The sequence below is a fragment of the Scyliorhinus canicula genome, unplaced genomic scaffold (assembly GCF_902713615.1).
Source record: "Scyliorhinus canicula unplaced genomic scaffold, sScyCan1.1, whole genome shotgun sequence".
Classification (NCBI taxonomy): Eukaryota; Metazoa; Chordata; class Chondrichthyes; order Carcharhiniformes; family Scyliorhinidae; genus Scyliorhinus; species Scyliorhinus canicula.
Genome location: NW_024055733.1, coordinates 2,511,798 through 2,519,745, shown reverse-complemented (window position 1 = coordinate 2,519,745; position 7,948 = coordinate 2,511,798).

Genomic DNA, 7,948 nt, shown 5'->3' with positions numbered 1-7,948 from the left:
TTTGAAAAAAACTCATATACGATTGTACGGAAAGCAGTCTGTGTGCTACCCGTTAGCTTAGTCTGTACAGGCCTTGTTTGTAGCCACCCCGAGTTGGATCCGCCTCCAACTATACACTGCAGACACGTCAGATTTTCACTGTGTGGGACAGACGGGCAGCTATAGCAGAAACATACAAGGTAGATGCGTGGAACTAATAAACCACGCATCCCACTTGCTGGGGAACACAGGGGATTGGAGGGACAAGATGTTCAGCGAAGGCGAAGTATCCCCCATGTTTTACGTGCAGGGATGGGGAACATGGACCATGCATTCACTGATAATAGTTGCTGTTGTGTGTTCGCTCTTTGCTCTCTTATAAGCATAGTAAAGCTATGTTGTGCTAAGCTAATGGTACTGGCTCTGCCCTTCGCGCCCATGCACCACAAGTACGTCTACGATGAATTACTACCGCAAAGAGTCCCCTCCGACGTGCCCGTTCCCCGTTTCAATTAACTGACGTCCCGGCCGTGGACATATCGAGCTGGATGTGAAGATGTGGTCAGCTTGGGAGATCGGGATGTCCAAGGACCAGCAGGGAGGGTCTGAAGAGGTAGTACAGAACATACAACATGGATGCCGCTTGATATAAAATGGACTCTGTCAATGACCTTGATTCTTTGTTATTATGAGTGCCTGCTGCTAAAGTAAAGCTTTGCGCAAAACAATTGAGACACAAGCTGCATCCAAAGAGGCAATTAGCCGTTAGCAAATTTGCCCAATGTCGGTATTGTTAGCTACTTAGCTAACGGATCAGACAAAAGGGGGGCTCAAATTAAGGAACTAGCAAGGAAGCACTCGTTTAACGTGGCTGTATGTAACCGTTATGTATGTAATGAATTCATCGGCTAATTCAAACTATCAATTAGAGGCTATAGGAGCTAACTTGTAGCTATTCATGGCATTGAAGATGCATTTTATGATTTCGTGATGCAAACAGAATTGATTGGGTATATGTAAATGTGAATGTAAACTAATTCCGCTTCCCTTCTGCATAAAGGGCAGCACGGTAGCATGGTGGTTAGCATAAATGCTTCACAGCTCCAGTGTCCCAGGTTCGATTCCCGGCTGGGTCACTGCCTGTGCGGAGTCTGCACGTCCTCCCTGTGTGTGCGTGGGTTTCCTCCGGGTGCTCCGGTTTCCTCCCACAGTCCAAGATGTGCGAGTTAGGTGGATTGGACATGCGAAATTGCCCGTAGTGTCCTTAAAAGTAAGGTTGGGGGGGGGGGGGGGTTGTTGGGTTACGGGTATAGGGTGGATACGTGAGTTTGAGTAGGGTGATCTTTGCTCGGCACAACATCGAGGGCCGAAGGGCCTGTTCTGTGCTGTACTGTTCTATGTTCTATGTTCTATTAACCTAGTGCGACCTCAGCTCAGGTGAGGAAGCGTGCTGCAGGCCATGGGGGTCAAAGGCCTTTCTCCCAGAATTCTGAAAATTAATAAATCGCTTCTTTGCTCACTCAAAGGTCAATTTGTGAATATTTTCAGCTACACTCTATTCCCCGAATATGGAGACGCCTTTTCCACACTTATCCTATCCAGATCCGTCAGAAGCTTGGTTTCAGTGAATTCGAGTGAAACTCTTTCAAACTCCACCGCAGAGAAGGCCAGTCCGCACCATGTACAACACACACTGACCAGACATTGTGCTGGTAAAAGTTATCTGATCTCTTTCCAATTTATTTAGATGTTCCTTAAATAAGATAGACAATGTTGTATAGATAATTCCAAATTTGGTGTCAAATGACAAAGAACAATACAGCACTGGAAGAGGCCCTTAGGCCCTCCAGGCCTGTACCGGTTATGATAGCAACCTTTGCCAAAACCCTCAGCACTTCCTTGTGCCTTATCCCTCCATACCCATTTTATCCATGTGTTTGTCATGATGGCTTTTGAACGCCATTAATGTATCTGGTTCCACAACTTCCCCGGGCAACGCATTCCTGGAACTCACCACCCACTGTGTAAAATATCCGCCCCGCACATCCCTTCGAAACATTTCCCCACGGACGTTAAACCTATATTCCCTGGTGGTTGACCCTCTTCACCCTGTTCAACTGTCCAACTACTCTCTCCATGCTCCTCATAACAGTGTAGTCCTCCAGGAGGTCACCCCTCTATTCCGTCTTTCTAATGCAAATAGTCCGAGTCTATTCAGCCTCTCCAAACAGCCTCTCCAGACCTGGCAATGTCCTGGTAAACCTACTCTGCACTCTCTCTAAATCCTCCACATCCTGCTGGTAGTGTAGTGACAAGAATGCTTTACAATATTCCAAGTGTGGACCTTTCAAGCTTATATACAACTGTAGAATGATTTGCCAGTTTTTGTATTCGATGCTCCGTCCAATGAAGGCAAGCATTCCGTCTGCTTTCTCTCCTTCCTTGTCCACCTTTGGTGGCACCTTCAGTCAACGTGGGTTTGCGAAGGTTGGCTGGTTGGTAAAAATGGGTCACCGGATAACAAGTTTGAAAAACATTGTCCTAAACGTATACGCCAAACAGAGGATTTCCTGCTAGAATTATCACTGTTTGGATAATCAACATGAGAATAATAATTCCAGTTGTCTTTATTGAATTATTTCTTCACCATCTGCCGTTTATAGATTCTAAACCGAATATCCAGAGCATTACCCCGCGTATCTGGAATACTAGTCCAGTGATAATGTTTCCACGCTCTCAGTGCCAGCGTAACATGTGTGGTTCCGCATTATAGATTTTCTCTTCTGCCAGTGCACTCTGGGGCACTGTATTCAGAGTCAGTGCTGATGGGGTCACAACAACAAATGTCTCTACGGCCAGTGTCAGTGTCGATTAAGCCAATGCAAACTGTGTGAGTGCGGCCAGTCCCAGCCTAGTTGGGGCCAGCGCAAAATGTGTTAGTGTGGCCAGTGACAGCCTTGAAGGGGCCAGTGCAGCAAGTTTCAATACAGCCAGTGTCAGTGCGAATGAGGCCAGTGAAACCTGTGTGAGTGCGTCCAGTGCCAGCTCTGTTGGGGCCAGTGCAACAAAGGTCTGTGTGGCTAATGTTAGCGCTGATGGGCCAGTGCAATAAATGTCTGTGCGGCCAATGCCAGCGCTCCTGTTTCCAGTGCAACGCGTGTCATTGGGGCCAGTGCTAATGGGGCCAGGGCAAGAAAAGTCAGTGCGGGCAGTGTCAGTGCTGGTGGGGCCAGTGCAACAAGTATCAGTGCGGCTAATGTCAACGCTGATGGGGCTAGAATACACTGTGTCGGTGCGGCCGCTGTAATTGATGATGGGCCAGCGGAATAAGTGTCAGTGCGGCAATAGCTCGTGCTCTTGGAGTGTGTCCGTGCACACCGCAATCAACCAGGTATACCCGGCCGCGAACCAGGCCGCCGAATAGGGGCAGACAGTCGTGCTGGACGACCCTCTTGGTCGCCCGCTGCCTGGCCCTATAAATGGCAAGTTTCACCAGGCCCAGGAGCAGGTTCACGAGGAGGTCCTCCGCCCTCCCTGCAATTCCCCGCACCGGATGCCTGTACAGCAGGAGCGACGGGCTCAAGTGCAAAGAAAACCTCAATAACAACAACGCTGAAAACAAAAAGGGAGTGCAGCCTCGGACAAACATCGGAGCACTGCTCCTTCCTCAGGTGAATGGAGAGGTAACATAGATCTCCACTCACCTGAGGAAGGTGCAGTGCCCCGAAAACTCCTGTTTGAAACAAACCTGTTGGACTTGAACATGGTGCTGAAAGACTTCTTACTGTGCTCACCCCAGTCCAACGCCGAGATCTGCACATCACAACATACGCATGCTACACCGTCTCCACCAGGCCGCAAAAGTGGCAGGTCTCTGGCCGAGCCGTAAAGTGATTCAAACGATAGTTGCACGGCACTGCCATGGCTCGCAGAGTCCCGAGCAAATACTCATTCCCCACCCTGTCGAACGCCTCCTCTTGGTGAAGAGACAGGAAGGCGCTCAACACACCAGTCCTCTGGGTGAAATGAATAATGTCCAGGATATTGTCATAAATTGTTCGGACCGGGACTTTGTAGAACTGGTCACGGTAAGTCATGAAGTCCAGCACGGGGCCAATGCGTAAAGACAACACCTTGGCAACTATTTTGGAGTCCGTGCTGAGGGTGGAGATCGGTCGCCAGTTCTTAAGTTGGCCGAGATCCCCCTCTTGGGCAGCAGGGCAATGACGGTCCTGCGCCACAAAACGGGCACCTTCCCGGTCGCGATACATTCTTCCAGGATCCCCGGGTAGTCGCTCCCCAGGATTTTCCAGAGGGCCCTGACCAACTCCACTGGTAGCCAATCCAGCCCTGGAGATTTGTGCTGTGACAGGCTGTCCAGGCTGCCGGTCAGCTCTTGGAGGATAATAGTATGATCGCGCCTTCCAGCGCTCCGGAGTTAGTAGAACTTTCCTTGTTCCAGGCCTACCCTGACACCCCTCCCACAACTCCTTTACCCATACTGGTACCCATACTTACCCATACGGGGCTGGTTTAGCTCACTGGGCTAAATCGCTGGCTTTTAAAGCAGACCAAGCAGCACGGTTCATTTCCCGTACCAGCCTCCCCGGACAGGTGCCGGAATGTCGCGACTAGGGGCTTTTCACAGTAACTTCATTGAAGCCTACTCGTGACAATAAGCGATTTTCATTTCATTTCCTTTTCATACAGTGATGACGATTGTGGTGTCGCTTTATGCTCTCCTCCGTAACTGGAAACAATCGTCAACTTCGTTTCCAATTCCGACCCCTCCATCACTTCCACCTGGTCCATCTCAGACACTTCCCTTCCTTGATCTTTCTGTCTCCAGTTCCGGCAATAGACTATCTACTAATATCCAGTACAAGCCCACTGACTCCTACAGCTTTCTGGACTACAGATTTCTACATCCTGTACGGACGCCATTACTCTCTCACAACTCCTTCGCCTCCGTCGCATTGGTTCAATTGATGCCACTTTCGAAAATGATGCTTCCAAAATTTGTTCTTCTTCCTCAACCGTGATTTCTCACCTATTGTTGTTGACAGGGCCGTCAACAATGTGCGGTCCATCTCCCGCGTCACGACGCTCATCCACCCCACCCTCCCAGAACAAGGATAGAGTCCCCCTGGTTCTCACATTTCATTCCACGAGTCTCCGTTTGCAAAGCAGAATCCTCCGCTATTTTCGCCAACCCCAGCGTGATGCCACCACCAAACACATCTTCCCTTCACTCCCTCTGTCAGTATTCCGCAGACACTGTGCCCTCCGATATAATATAGTCCATTCCTCTCCAATCTACACACCTCTCCCATCACCCATGGTACCTTCCCATGCAATCGCAGGTGTAACACATGCCCTTTTGCCTCTTCCATGCTCAACATTCCAGGCCCAAAACACTGATCCCAGGTTAAGCAGCGTTTCACTTGCATCTCTTCCAATTTGGTCTATTGAATTCGCTGCTCCCAATGTGGTCTCCTCTATATCGGAGAGATCAAAAGCAGACTGGGTGATTGCATTGCTGAACATCTTCGTCTGTCTGCATTCAGGACCCTGACCTTCCCGTTGCTTTCCATTTTAACAAAAGGCCCTGCTCCCGTGGCCATATGTCTGTCCGTGGCCTGCTGCAATGTTTTAGTGAAGCTCAACGCACACTGTAGGAACAACATCTCATCGTCCGACTATACACGCTACAGCCTTCCGGTCTCAATACCGAATTCAGCAGCTTCAGATGTTTAGCTCTACCCCACCTCGACCTATTTGTTTTAATCCCATTTCAACTGAACTGTCTTTCACCAATTTTTCTCCGGAGCACCCGGAGGAAACGCACGCACACACGGGAGGATATGCAAAATCCGCACAAAAAGTGACCCAAGCCGGAATCGAACCCTGGAGCTCTGAAGAAGTTGTGCTATCCACAATGCTACCGGGTTGACTGTACACTTGTTGCACTGGCTCCATCAGCACTTACACTGGTTGCACTGACACTTGTTTCACTGGCCCCATCAGCACTTACACTGGCTGCACTGACACTTGTTACACTGGCCCCATCAGCACTTACACTGGCTGCACTGACACTTGTTGCACTGGCCCCATCAGCACTGACACTGGCTGCACTGACACTTGTTGCACTGGCCCCATCAGCACTGACACTGGCCGCACTGACACTTGTTACACTGGCCCCATCAGCACTTACACTGGCTGCACTGACACTTGTTACACTGGCCCCATCAGCACTGACACTGGCCGCACTGACACTTGTTACACTGGCCCCATCAGCACTGACACTGGCCGCACTGTCACTTGTTACACTGGCCCCATCAGCACTTACACTGGCCGCAGTGACACTTGTTACACTGGCCCCATCAGCGCTTACACTGACTGCACTGTCACTTGTTACACTGGCTCCATCAGCACTTACACTGGCTGCACTGACACTTGTTACACTGGCCCCATCAGCACTTACACTGGCTGCACTGACACTTGTTACACTGGCTCCATCAGCACTTACACTGGCTGCACTGACACTTGTTACACTGGCTCCATCAGCACTTACACTGGTTGCACTGACACTTGTTTCACTGGCCCCATCAGCGCTTACACTGACTGCACTGTCACTTGTTACACTGGCCCCATCAGCACTGACACTGGCAGCAGTGACACTTGTTACACTGGCCCCATCAGCACTTACACTGACTACACTGTCACTTGTTACATGGCCCCATCATCACTGACACTGGTCGCACTGACACTTGATGCACTGCTACTATTACATTGACTCTGGACACACTGACCCAGAGTGCATTGGCGGCAGTGCAAGTTTATTATCCAGAATCACTCTGCGTCCACTGGAGCGGGAGCGGGAGGCATTATCACTGGACAATAAATCCAGATACCCGGGGTAATGCAGTGGGCATTTGGGTAAGAATCCAAAAACGGTAGAAGGTGCAATACGAATTCAATAAATAAAACGGGAATAAGAATTATCATGTTGATCATACAAGCATTGTCGGTTGAGCTATAAGATCCTATGTTTTTGGGTCTGTCCTTATCTGTTTGAACTACATGCGACACCAGGTTCATAGCAATGTGGTTGATTCTCAAAATGCCGCTCAGCTCTGGACAATTATGGATGGGCACAAAATCATGGCCTTGCCATAGACCCACTGTTTCACTTGCAGCAACAAGGCGATGAACAGCGGTACCAGCTGCAACTTCTCCAGTAGATTCAGTACCAGCAGCAACCTGAGGAGCAAATATACCAACCGCAGACCCAGCAGGAACAGTACCAGCAGCAGTACCAGCAGGAACAGTACCAGCAGCAGGCCCAGCAGGAGCAGTCCCAACAGCAGTCCCAGCAAGAACAATACCAGCAGCAAAGCCCATCAGGAACAGTTCCAGCAGCAGTCCCAGCAGGAACAGTACCAGCAGCAGTCCGAGCAGGAACAGTACCAGCAGCAGTCCCAGCAGGAACGGTCCCAGCAGCAGGCCCAGCAGGAACAGTACCAGCAGCAAAGCCCAGCAGGAAAAGTAGCAACATCCGTCCCAGCAGGAACAGTACGAGCAGCAGTCCCAGCAGGAACGGTCCCAGCAGAAGGCCCAGAAGGAACTGGACTAGCAGAAGGCCCAGCAGAAATAGAACATAGAACATAGAACGATACAGCGCAGTACAGGCCCTTCGGCCCTCAATGTTGCACCGACATGGAAAAAACTAAAGGCCATCTAACCTACACTATGCCCTTATCATCCATATGCTTATCCAATAAACATTTAAATGCCCTCAATGTTGGCGAGTTCACTACTGTTGCAGGTAGGGCATTCCACGGCCTCACCACTCTTTGCGTAAAAAACCCACCTCTGACCTCTGTCCTATATCTATTACCCCTCAATTTAAGGCTATGTCCCTCGTGATAGCCACCTCCATCCGCGGGAGAAGGCTCTCGCTGTCCAC